General features: G+C 44.3%; 1 long non-coding RNA gene across 1 annotated transcript; it reads left to right on the forward strand.

The window, feature by feature from the left end:
* The first annotated feature begins 1,571 nt into the window (after positions 1 to 1,571).
* LOC144407971 (uncharacterized) lies at positions 1,572 to 2,169 on the forward strand. Its single transcript, XR_013467703.1, has 2 exons — positions 1,572 to 1,746; positions 1,841 to 2,169. It is a non-coding gene; the product is annotated as an uncharacterized LOC144407971 (long non-coding RNA).
* Positions 2,170 to 13,436: the final 11,267 nt, after the last annotated feature.

The following is a 13,436-nucleotide window of genomic DNA, read 5'->3' on the forward strand; positions in this document are numbered from 1 at the left end:
TCTTCTCCCTGTACACCAACAGCTGCACCTCCAGTCACCAGTCCGTCAAGCTCCTGAAGTTTGCGGATGACACCACCCTCATTGGACTGATCTCTGGTGGGGATGAGTCCGCCTGCAGGTGGGAGTCTGACCATCTGGTGTCGTGGTGCAGCCAGAACAACCTGGAGCTCAACGCTCTAAAGACAGTGGAGATGGTAGTGGATTTCCGGCGGAACAGAGTCGCACCTTCCCCCATCACCCTGTGTGACTCCCCCGAGACCACTGTGGATTCCTTCTGTTTCCTGGGCTCCATCATCACCCAGGACCTCAAGTGGGAGCTGAACATCAGCTCCATCACCAAGAAAGCTCAGCAGAGGTTGTTCTTCCTGAGGCAGCTGAAGAAATTCAACCTTTCAAAGACAATGATGGTGCACTTCTACACGGCCATCGTGAAGTCCATCCTCTGCTCCTCCATCACCGTCTGGTACGCTGCAGCCACAGCCAAGGACAAGGGCAGGCTGCAGCGTGTCCTCCGCTCTGCAGAGAGGGTGATCGGCTGAAATCTGCCGTCCCTCCAGGACTCTGAAGCAAGCTAGAAATATTGTAAAACTTTCGCCACAGAAACAGTTTCTTCCCCTCATCAGCTGGTCTCATGAACCAAGTCCGAGGCCCCCCATTGACCCAAATATTGCATTACCGGAACATTTGCACAGCGGTTTCTCATAATGGAAACATATGCACATACTGTATATTATGTTTTAATTTTGCCTCTATATTTTCATCTTATTTAAAAAAAAAAAAAACTTACACTGCATGAAAAGTGGGGTTTTCGGCAGTATGCGGCACTGTAGATTGTCGTGGAATTTCAGGTTTACGGCTGTTCACGGCAATTTGCGGGCAACGCCGAAAACTGCCGGAAACTGCCTCCCTTGGCAGTTGTCCCCCCATGACCCCCCTCCTCCTAATTCTCGGGGGGAGGCTTTGACATGTAAATGGCTGTGTACGCCATTAGCAATAGCAAATGTTATGTAAAAAAGATACACAAAATAACTTCTTTAAAAAATGAGTTTTAATCAAGGTAAAATGAGTATTCCATGCAAACAACATTTGAATCAGCATGAGGGGTCTGCAGAGATCAGTCTCCTAGAGCTCAACTACAGTGCATAGTGGCAGGACTACAGTGAGCTTTTCTTTGGTCTTACTTAAATGCACAGAGGATGTATTAACCACACATCTAGTAATGCGCTCAACTGGCAGAAATGATGCTGGGTACGACGTGTCTGTTCCCTGCAAGCCCCAAACTTCTATTGGCTTTCCATAAAAATGTCTGTCCGGGTGGAGATGAAGCCAGGAAACTTGTGCAAGAACATGTTTAAATGCCGTACCCTTTGACACAACATTAACAACTATAAACTGCTTTATAATGGCTGGTCGTAGTTCTGCTAGAGGGTCAAGGACGGGTTCCTCAAAACTGTTAGTGTTTCCACACCACTTAGCATGAACACATGCTGACCTTTCTGCTCTGCATCTATCGATTGAGTAAGTTACATTCATATATGTTACCCGTTTACAAGTCATGGCAAAACATTCAACCTCAGTGACACACGGGTACATGTGATGATACATTGACAGACATGCAATGTTGACAGACTAAAGATTGTCTGGGGCCTGTGAGACGGTACGCAGGAGCTTCAGGTTCAGCCGGAACACTCATTGCGGGCGGAAGCTGCGAAGGATTCAGCGCGGAGTCGAGCGAGAAGAAAGAGGGTCAGAGTTTATTTGCTGACTTGTTTCAGGTGCATTGATCGATGTGTTGTGTCCGTACGCATCGCACAGTACTGATTCATTGTTGTTTTTACAGCTGCTGGAATCGAGACAAAGTGCGCTGGCTGATGACGAGGTGGAACTCTGGAAATCCGCCACGGTGGAGCTCACGTCGGACGGAGGGGACGGCGTTGTTGGCGCGGTCTCGGGGTGGATTGTACGGTCGCCACACGCACACGAGCCGCCTGCACAACAGACCTGCCTCGGAAAACACGGCGCCAGTGACGATCTACAACCCCGAGGAGGCAAACGGACAGTTTACTGAGCTGTAGTTTTTAAACCGCCGTTACCCAAGTGTGGGCAGATCTTCACTTTGTATGTAGTTGTTGTTTGTGTGTTGTTAATAAAGCGCTTTCTTTGCATAAACATGTGGCAAATGTTCATATTCTCTATAAATTCATTGATGTCCTGGTTGGTATCCTAATAATAGTGTAGTAGCCTACATATGATAACCATGAAATGAATATACAGCATAATATGAATATATAAATAAAATGAGGCGGGTGACCAATAGCGACAGATCTGCCAACCAATCACGAGTGATTGAAAGTTGTGGTTTCATCCAATCATGAACAAGGAAACTCGAGCCTGGTCTGCCCAGGTGTGGTTTTGCTGCCAATCACGAGTGATTTTATTTGTTAGTAAGTTGTGGTTTCATCCAATAAGGAGTAAGGATATTCAAGCCGCTCGGCTCGGCCACCCGCGGCTTCGCTGCATTCATATGCTAATTCGGGCCATTCGCACCTCCGCCAGCTCTCCGCCTAGGTCATGGTTCGTTTCCGACAATTGTGGCACAGACAAACGCGACGTGCGCGGGTTGCAAATTGTCGGAAACGGTCGGAAATTAGGGAGATTTCCGGGCGTTTACGGGGACGAAAATCTCACCTTTCACGCAGTGTTGGCTAGCACTGGCTGTGGCTCAAAAATGCACAACAAGACATTACATGTAATTTAGCTGACGCTTTTATCCAAAGCGACTTACAATAACTGCATTTCAACCATTAGGATACAAACCCAGAAGAGAAAGAAACAAGAAAGTTCAATTTCATCAAAAAGCCAATTTACAACTTGCTATAGATAAGAGCCATTACAAGTACAATTTAAGTGCTACAATTGGACTGGACCCGATCCATTCACAGCACGGTACATGATTACCAATGTTTTGAAGTGGATACGGGCAGCCACTGGTGGCCAGTGAAGGGACTGGACGGCGGTAATGATGTGCAGTAAATTATAGATGTCTTTGAGGCGATGGCGGAGGTGTGTGGCTGGTCTGAGGCAGAGATGACGGTCCGGCTTTCGCCTCTCCTCCTTGGGGAGGCACAGGCCGCAACTATGGGGCTGCCCCAAGTGGCCCGGTCACTATTACACTAATGTGTGTAAGGCCGTTGGCTGAGGCTCTTGCTGGAGGATGACAGAAGGCGGTTCCCAGGGAAGAGTGCAGTCGGCCGGCCTAAGCTTCCCGCATTAAGCCGGGCAGTGGAGGTTTGTGGCGGCCCATCCAGGGCACAGCTGTGCTAGGGGCAGAGTGAGGGAGTGCTTCAGGCAACGGTGCCCGGGTAGAGGAGTATTTGGCCTCAGCTGTAGGGAAGTAACTAATTGTGTCTCTTCCTCCATATAAATGCGGCAGTGAGGCCCCGAAGGAAAGACCACGCCAAAGACAAGACCATCTGAATGTACCTGGCAAATAATAATAACTAATACCTCTGTACAAACCCCTCACGTGTCACAACAAGTCTTTATGCCTCAAGAACCCAGCAGGGAAACATGGTCCTGTTACAGAGTGATTTATTACAAAACCACAGGGTCCTTGCTAGGGCAATGGGGTTATATTTCAATACAGGCATTCTGTAGGGCAAAACTATTGTTCTGGTGGTGCAGAGCCCCTTAAAAAAGGGCAGGATTGGTATTTGTTTTCTTAGCTTGTGGGTGTAACCGATTTTGTGCGTCTGCACATTTAAGTGCTCATCTAATACGGGATCTGTTTGTGCATGTTTAATACAGACGTAGGCCTGTACGAACACATGACCCTCTGGGGAAGGTCATTCAAAAAAGAAAAAGAAATAGATCAAAAGATATAGATCAGGTGAAGATAAAATGGTGGTGAAAAAAAACATGTCCTTTTTAATCAGGAATTCCTGATTTAAAAGAAACCAACTTTCCAAATGAAATCTAAAATATATCTTTGGTTAAAGAAGAAAAACTATTTTGTTCATAATACTTATAGCCATAAATATATAGCCTTCTTCTACCTGCCACTGAGGATGGCCTTCACATGTGTGTATAAAAACTCCATTTACAGAGAGCACTGTAATACGTGCAGGTGTATTCGACCTCCTGCTTGCAAGCAATAGCTCTCCTCTTTATCCTGTAGATGATAGTGATCAGAAGCAGGTGTGTTGGACCATGGCACTGCAACTCCTCCCACCAGGTACCTGGAAAACCCGCAATCACACAAAAAACAAAACAGACATTCATACTGACCACAACCAACAGGACTCACGAGGGGGGTTCGTGCCACTGCTGCCTGTTTTAATCTGCATTCCCATTTTAATTTAATAGCATTTCAAATCAGCAGCTCATCGCCTTTTCCACCCTTTTCTTTAATCGTATATCTTAATTGCTCCTCTCTCCCTGCAGTGCATCTGTTCATCTTCCAAGTTCTGTAACGCTCATTATCTCTGTGTTAAATTAGCAGAAAGCCATCAAACACCAGGATGGCATAGATGCACGCAGATAATGTCAGGAATGAAATCTAAAAACATCTATTGATCCTTGTACCTTTGGATGCCTACTGTTTTACAGAAAGAGTCATTCTTTAAAAGCAGCTACGTTGGCATTTAGTTGAATTAGATCACCTGAAGGAAAAGAGAAAATTATTGTCTCAACAATTATATTCAGCTCTCAAAACGCAACTTAGCTTAAAGCTGTAATGGTGTAATTTTATACTTGCAACATGCATTATTCAGTTATTATTCTACAACCAAACAGATATACAGATTCCCCATAAAGAAAAAGCCTTTTCTTAGTTTGTTAGAATTATTATGTTGGTGTATCCACAATATCAGCAAATGCAAGCACACTCTCAGGAACAATATCTGAACACCGCTAATTGCCCTAAAACATACACAATAGAAATTGTTAATGCGGTCCTTGGTTTCCCTGGATGGGGAAATGGGATTCTAAAGCAACGAGAGAATGCTGCGTTGGTGCAGCACAGTTTGCCTCTGTTGGATTTCTGAGGCAACAAACTGTACATTAAAGTATCCGTTTTATGGCCCCAAATGCTGACGTGTGTGTGTCTGTGTGGTGGTGTGTGTGTGTGTGTGTGTGTCTGTGCAGACTTTAGCTCTTTCTGACGGAGAACGACTATGTTCATTCCTGAAGCTCAAACCCTTTACACTGCTCAAAATCTAGTTCACCATGAAGTCTACATCCTCTTTTGTGGTTGTTACTTGTTGCAGTTGGGATGGTTTCCCAGGGTGGGGCCTCAGGTTAATGTCTGGCTTGGTGCACTACGTCTTTGGCATCAGCAGGCAGCGCTGGCTGTTGTCCAAATATTGATTTGTGTGAATCTGCCAGTAACATGCAAACTTTAAATAGACCGGACACTTCAGGATGGAATAAAACAAAATACTTCTCAAACAGACACAGACCGACCTGCACGGCATTCAAAATGATCACGAAGAAAGCACAGAGAGACTCAAACACAAAATGACTGCTAAGACACAATGGATTTAATAAGGGACATATGTTGACTAGACAAACATATCAAAACATCTACAAAGAGACACAAAAAGAGGCTCTACACGGCTAAAGTATGTGTTACGGTGAGGTTGATGGGCCCAACCGCAGCACACAGGAGTCATAGGGAGGTTCTTCTGACTAGAAAATAAGGTGTTTATTTAGACATATACACACAATGTGGCGCACAGGGCCGGGTTGAGTCTGGAGGGAAAACCGGCCTCGGAGAGCCCGCCAGCCGGCAGGTAGGAGTCCTGGGGGGTATTCCAGAAAGAAGGTTCAACAAACTCCGAGTCTATCCCTGAACTCAGAGTTGACTTAGACCCCGTTTACGCGATGGGAAAACGCATATATTTTCATGCGTTTTGGCCTTTCATTTACACAAAAACAGAGGTTTTATCACGGAAAACGATCATTTCGAAAAACTCCGGCCAAAGTGGAGATTTCTGAAAACTCTGTTTTTGTGTTTGCGTGTGAACTCGGTCCAACGGAGTTTTAGGTTGTCAAACGTCACAGTATGCGACTTGTTGTTGGTTTTGAGAATTCTGATTGGTTTGCATGTCTTTATCCTTCTCGTTACACTGCCGACTACATGTTTGGCGTAGTTATGATGGCGCCCGGGTTCATAAACAGAAACTTTTTTGAAAACCGAGGGGCAGAAATATTAGTTTCTGTAAATACCCGGCTATGTGTAAATGTGGACTTACTCTGAGACGGGAAACTATGAGTATTCGGTTCCAGAACAGCTGATCTACGTTAGTTCAATCAACTCCGAGTGTGTTCACCTTGAGTTAAGCGCGTGCATGACGATTATAAAAAGTCATCATCAATGGAGCCCCGATACCACGAGTCACCATGACAACAGTAAATGAAAGAGCAACACTTACACTTGAAACATTTTTATTTTATACCTATCGAAAGAATTTAAAATGTGACGCTGTAGCCTACACCAACAATAATTAAAATACTAATTAAAAAACAAAGAAACATTGAGTTCTGCTCAGCCAACAGAGGCCCGAAAAACAGGTGGAGGGCCACCTCCACCACCTCTGACAGAGGCGGAGGAGCTGCCCCCAGCCTGAACAGTGGTCGCCGGGTGGCTGAAGGTATCCCTGGGGGAAGCTCTTCCGAACCTGTCACCCCCCAGGACACAAGTGACTACATCAGATGCAAGTATACACTTCTTTTAAAAAATAAAACTAATATATACACACTACAATTCAAAAGTTTGGGGTCACCCAGACAATTTTGTGTTTTCCATGAAAACTTCCAACACTTTCATTTATCAAATGCGTTGGAAAAATGAATAGAAAATATAGTCAAGACATTGACAAGATTAGAAATGATTCTTATTTGAATTATTTATTTTGTTCGTCAAAGAATGCTCCATTTGCAGCCATTACAGCATTGCAGACCTTTGGCATTCTAGCGTTCATTTGTTGAGGTAATCTGTGGAAATGTAGACAGACAATTAGCAAACACAATGTACCATTAGAAGACTGAAGTGATAGATGGGCCTCTATACACCGATGTGGGTATTTCATTAAAAACCAGATGTTTCCACCTAGAATAGTCATTTACCACATGAACAATGTATGGAGTGTATTTCTGATTAATTTAATGTTCATTGGAAAATAAGGACATTTCTAAGTGACCCCATACTTTTGAACGGTAGTGTGTATATATATATATATATAGAAATTATATATAGCGCCTACTTTTTAATTAATATATATCCACCCACCAACAGTTGTGGATGGTGTGATCTGCACAGTTGTAAACCCTACAGATACTCAGATCTTGCCTCAGATGGTAGTTAAAGGTATTCAGAAACAGTATCTTAGGTAACAGGAATATGAGGAGGAGGAGGAAACGCTGTCTGCTGCCACAGGGAGCGATCCGGAGGGGCCTACTGAAGTGTGTTTTAATATTATCTACTGGCAGTGCTCTGCCCATTCACATTCTAGAGTGGAATTTGGAGTTTGACATGTAGACTGAAGTGATGAGCAGAGATAATGGATAACTAGCACATTCTTGTCCTTGAACAGAACATGGTTGGGCATCACCAACCCTCAGCACAGCTTCAAACAGTGGGATTTTCGGTCAATACTGTGTTAAATCTGTATGTGGTACTGTATGAAGTAAATGTCGTCCATATGTTTCCTAGTTACCAGTAAAGCGGTAGCGTTCTAACAGAAATCCCTCTGGAAATGATAAAACGTCTAATCTGGGCCTGAAGTCTCTCGCGACGTAAAGCATTTCTAATCAATAAGGCTTTGATGTCAATTGGATTTGGTAGAAAAGGGCAATCCATGTCTACCAGCTTTCTTCATGTGGGAGGAGACGGTAGAAACTCCTCCCACTAACTAACCCATTGCATTAGCATTTCATTCCACTTTATTTTATTACCTGTGCACTGTTGTCTTGTCTGTCTACTGTCGCGCACTAACCGCCAAGACAAATTCCTTGTATGTTTGACATATTTTGGCTAATAAATGTTTCCTGATTCCTGATTCCTGAAACTGTGTCTCTTATAGTAAACCTGCCAGCGAGCAGGTGATGTTCACAGAGTCTGTTACCATGGTGATTGAGTGATTTCAGTTACCTCTCTATCTGGAACGGATAACTCAGTTTCCCTGATCTCAGGGTTAACTTACTCTGAGTTTTCACATAACCTGCTTTCTAGGAATACCCCCCTGGAGCACTCGGGCAAAAACAGGAAAAAGGTGAACAAAGACAGCGTCTAATCCACAGCGAGCAGCCAGATGGCCTGAATAAGTAGGTAACGCTGTGGCGCTGAATGGCAGGAAGACCCGGGTTGATATGAGAGTCCCCTGATGGCTGATTGCCGTCAGCTGTTCCAGCCGCACCCTTCGGGGATGAACACCTCCTTGCAGAGACGGGAAACACATGCAAAGCAAACAAACACAGGGCAGCTGCTGGACTGACAGCATGACAGCTACCAATGTGATTGCAAATGTAGTGGGATGCTTTTCGTTTGGGTAGAACTAGAGCAACTTTTTGGATGGATATGGACATTATTATTAGTCCAAATTAAAACTATATATATGCTCAATAAGCCTTTCTAAACCCATGCAGTCTGTATTAAAGAAATCATCCAGGTCAATCGTTGAGTCATCCAGCAAAATTTCATGGCAAGCTCTTGAATAGTTTTTGGGATATTTCAGTCTGAAGTGGTGCACCGATCTGCTTTGCCATCCCCACAGTCTTGGCAAAATCTGTCATGTTTGAGTTATGATGTATGCACTTGTGGTGGCGGGCGTGGTTTGGCTCGGCTGCAGGGGGGGACTGAGTGCCGGGGGAGGCAATTGGCCTCAGCTGATATTAATAAGTGTTTGTATTCTGCGTGTTAAGTAGGAGAGATCCGGCGAGAGGGCGAGGAGGCTGGAGCCGGTCGTGTTTTGGGTGTGAAACAATAAATAAAAACATTTATAATGGACCCGACTGCCTCATGCTCGTCATTCCAAGACCCCCCCCCCCCCCCCCCCCCAGAGGACCAACCTGTTACAGCACTCAAAGAGAATTGATTAAATAGGCCCCCTAATGAAGAATGCATGACCCAACCCAATGCTGCCTGATTCTAGAATATTTGGTCCTTTTTAACTCCCTCCATCTTTCTTCCTGTACAGATTCTTCTTCGTCCATGGCCGCTCTCGCTCTCTTTCTCTCGTCCTTGCATCAGTGTTACCGGTACATCTCTCTCTGGGTAATGAATGGCTGCACATTTATCTGAGTGTCAGTCGGAAGCCCTGCGGAGGTGTCTCTCCCAAATCAATATCTCATTAGTTTAAGAAGCCCTGCCTCTCTCTCCATCCCACGCTCTTTCTATTTCTTTCCCATCCCCTTTTCGTCATTTACGCATCTCTTTATCTTTCTCTCAAGCGTTCTTCATCTTCCCCCAATCCTAATTTATTTTCCTTTTCTGTTTGATCTATCTCACCTTTTTTCTGCAATTACCTTTTGAAATGTTAGACTTACTCTATTTCCGGACCAACAAAAAATATGCTTTGGTCTAAATAAAAAAATGGCGCTCTATAACTGAAAACTAACTAAAATGACCATGTGTATGGGCGGGACCTAGATCTTGCCCCCCAATCGCTCCTGCAGACTCTGACTCCAAATGACTTCATTCTTTGAATATACACTGCTCAAAAAGTAAAAGGAATATTTTATCAGGGTATGGCTTGAATTAAATTTCGCTTTCATTTCCTCATTCATTCTAGTACTCTGTATCAGGCGGATTTTAGCGCAGTTTACACATATGAACAAAACAAGATTAGTTGTTAACGTAACAGAGGTCATAAGCCAAGTGTTTTCTGGACGATCCTGTTGATGAAGAAGCGCTTTTACTTCGCAGGGTGTTAAACACGTCGGGAGAGAATATTGAGGCCCGATTAGATATGTCATTTCCAGATGACTACTTGTTTGAACGGTATCGTTTTTCTTCACACTCCATCAAATATGTACATGACCTCACCCGTCCTCATATAAGTAACGTCCCCCATGGTGGACGTGCTCTCACATACGAGCACATTCTCGCTTATATGTCCGTCATTTGTGGGTTGTCGGTTTCCATCTAAGATATTGTCTTTCCATCATAACGTGTCATAGTTAAAGCCAGAAATGAGGCGAGTGGGATGACTAGGTGGCATTATAGGAATGTTGACTTTGGTAATTCATGTAGTTGTTTGGTTTCGTCGTGTTTGGAGCATGTCGAAATGGCTCACATCAACTTGTAGCCCAGGTCCTGCTGTTTAATGTGACTTCAAGTATAACTTTGAAGGAGTTATTTGAAACTCGACAGCCGACTCCCAACATCACGATCCTGTAGATACACGCTCTACAACATCAGGAGAACACGTCCTCTTCTCACTCAGAAGGCAGCGCAGGTACTGATTCAGGCTTTTCTCCCTCCTGGACTACTGTAACTCTCTCCTGCAGGTCTCCTGCTACCACCATTCCACCTCTGCAGCTCATCCAGAATGCAGCAGCTCCACTGGTCTTTAACCTTCCTAACTTCTCCCACACTCCTCCACTCCTCTGCTCTCTTCACTGATACCGGTGGCTCATCCAGTTCTAAACACTGGTGCTCACGTACCATGCTGTGAATGGATGGGGTCCAGCTTCCATCCAGGACCTGGTCCAACCCGACATCCCGACCCGCACTCTCCGCTCTGCATGTGATAAACTGCTTGTTCCTCCTCACTGAGAGCAAAACACTCGACTAGATCTCCACTCTTTGCTGTCCTGCTCCTAAATGGTGGAAGGAGGTCTCTGAAGACATCAGGACCACAGAGAGCCTTCACATCTTCAGACTAAAGACACACCTCTTCAGACTCTACCTCCACTAACACACTAACTGTAGCACTTAAACTGTACTTATAACGCCACTCATCTATAGGAAATTGCACTTGCTTGTTTATTCTTCTGAGTTTCTATCCTGTGGTTGAATGCACTTATTGTAAGTCGCTTTGGATAAAAGCGTCAGCTAAATGACATGTAATGTAATATTTGCTATGTCTTCACCCGGCCCCCTGTTTGGGGTTTAAGAGGTTAAATGTTATCATTTTGTTATTCTTCAGGCCTGTTTGCTTTAAACCTGGATACACAACCAAAGGCTCGGCAGGTACTCCATTGGGGGCTGTGTAGACCCTTATGCTACGTGATTTAGCTTGGTCCATCGTCATTCGGGGTGGAGACAAAAAACCTTTATGAATTGCAGAAATATATATGAAGACTGGGATGAATGAGTATTTGATGGATAAATGAATATCTTGAACAGCTGATGCAAAGTATCCACTCGTATCTTTACTGTCAATGTTATTGTTTGTCATCAAATTTAAAACTTTCTCTGTGACTGCCAGCATGAATAAGGGACATTATTATATTGATTAAACCTCATCTACCCGTCTCACACACACACACAAAGACACACAATAAAGTGATGCATAGGAGAATGGTGAACTTTTATCTTTCAGGGGTATTATTGCTATTTGTTCCTGTAAATCCCATTGAATCAAATCTAAGGAGAGAGAGACAAGGTGGGAGCGAGCCATAGCCAGCAAGGTCTCTACAATATCTGCAAACTCTGCTGTCCTATGCAGAACAGTAATGTGGTTTTCTCATGGGAGACGGGGACATGATGCTTTATTTACAATGAGCAGCGCTTTTCATTCTGTGGGTGTGTGGGTCTCAGGAGTCATACACTATGGTGTCCTCCAATCAGAGGGTTGGCGGTTCGATCCCAGGCCTGGCTGACCCACATGTTGATGTGTCCTTGGGCAAGACACTTAACCCAAAATTGCTCCTGTAGCTGCGACTACAGTGTGTGAATGTTAGTGACTGCTGTCATCCGTGTGTGTGAATGATGACATGTAGTGTTAAAGGGCTTTGAGTAGTTGGGAAAACTAGAAAAGCGCTACAAAGTCCATTTACCTTATGTCCATTAATGTGAGCAAGGCCACTCCTGGACACGTACACAGAAACATGCACTTAACAATGGCCCTGAACCCAAATGCACGACACGTTAAACTTTGATTTCTTTTGTAACTTTGTCTATTAAAAGAGAAAGTGACAATGAAATAAAAATCACTCGTGGTCGAGGAAAACACGAAGAACACAAACGTGGTAAAGCTATGGATGCACACTGTGACGACCCTGCCACGTCCCAGGTCGGCTTGTGGTTGTGATTGTTGTTACAGGTGCTGATTGGAGGGTCGGCAGCTGGATGAGCCACACCTGAGCCGGCGTGGCTCGGCATTAAAAGATCCCATTCAGAAACCCCGGAGAAGGGCTGAGAGGAAGACCTGCTGTCTCTTTACAAGGACATCGCGGAGCTGTGCTGTTCTGGGTTCACTACCCCATACCTTGCAGTTTGTTGTTAACAATAAAACTAGTCACTTCTTGAAGCTCACTTGTTTGTCTCCCTGCTTTGTGGCAGTCCCTGAGCCGGGCTGTGACATATGGGGGCTCGTCCATTCCTTGGTGATCTGGTGGGACGCTGGAGTAGCGGTTGTAGCATAACCGGCTGCGTGCTATCAGAATTCATCATCAACGTTCCGGATTATTAAAAGTGGGTAGCTATTTATTAAGTATTAAGCAAGACTAAAAATGAGAGAAATGAAAAACCAACACATTCTCAGCCAGTGGCCTTTGAACAGTGTGACTCCGGTTTCAGGGAAGGTGTGTCAGTTTGCATTTGCACAGCCTCTTTTCAAAGTCAACTTTTGGTTAAGAGACAATGTGCATGCATATCGTCGCTTTGCAAAATAAACATCCATCGTATGTTGACTTTGTTTTAGGTTAATTCACATAAAAAACAAGGTCACATTGCCAGTTTCAGTCTCTTTGATGGACGAGATGAAAAAGAGAAGAGGTTGAGCACACACCATGTTCTATCTACTCTTATTTTTGGTAAACCGTTTTGAGTGGAACCTTGACTGCTGACAGAACCAAATCACTTTCAGGAAAAAAGCTCCACATTGGCCCCATATATCAGTCCACCCCTCCAGTATTTACAGCATGGAGTGGATTTATTGTCCGGCAGTGGTCAAAACGCTCTCTGTAATGAGTCTGGGTGCTGGGTGAGCAACAGACTTACCCTATTGCTCATTTGACCAGAGTGGGGAAAGTAATTATAATAAACCAAATTGCATTAATCATTTAGCTAAAAGTCTGCTGATGTGTGAACAATTTAGCGGCAAGAGCTGAATTCAGTCATGACTGAACAGTAAACCACAAAATGCTGGAGTTCTTCATAGTTGTAGGAGGTTATGCCATCCTAAATCACTTTTATTCTAGTGTTCTGAATTAGGGCAGTGAGATATTAGGGCGCGTATAGGGTTCCGCTGCCAAGCAGACACACTGCT

The sequence above is a fragment of the Gasterosteus aculeatus genome, chromosome 5, assembly GCF_964276395.1.
Source record: "Gasterosteus aculeatus chromosome 5, fGasAcu3.hap1.1, whole genome shotgun sequence".
NCBI classification, from domain to species: domain Eukaryota; kingdom Metazoa; phylum Chordata; class Actinopteri; order Perciformes; family Gasterosteidae; genus Gasterosteus; species Gasterosteus aculeatus.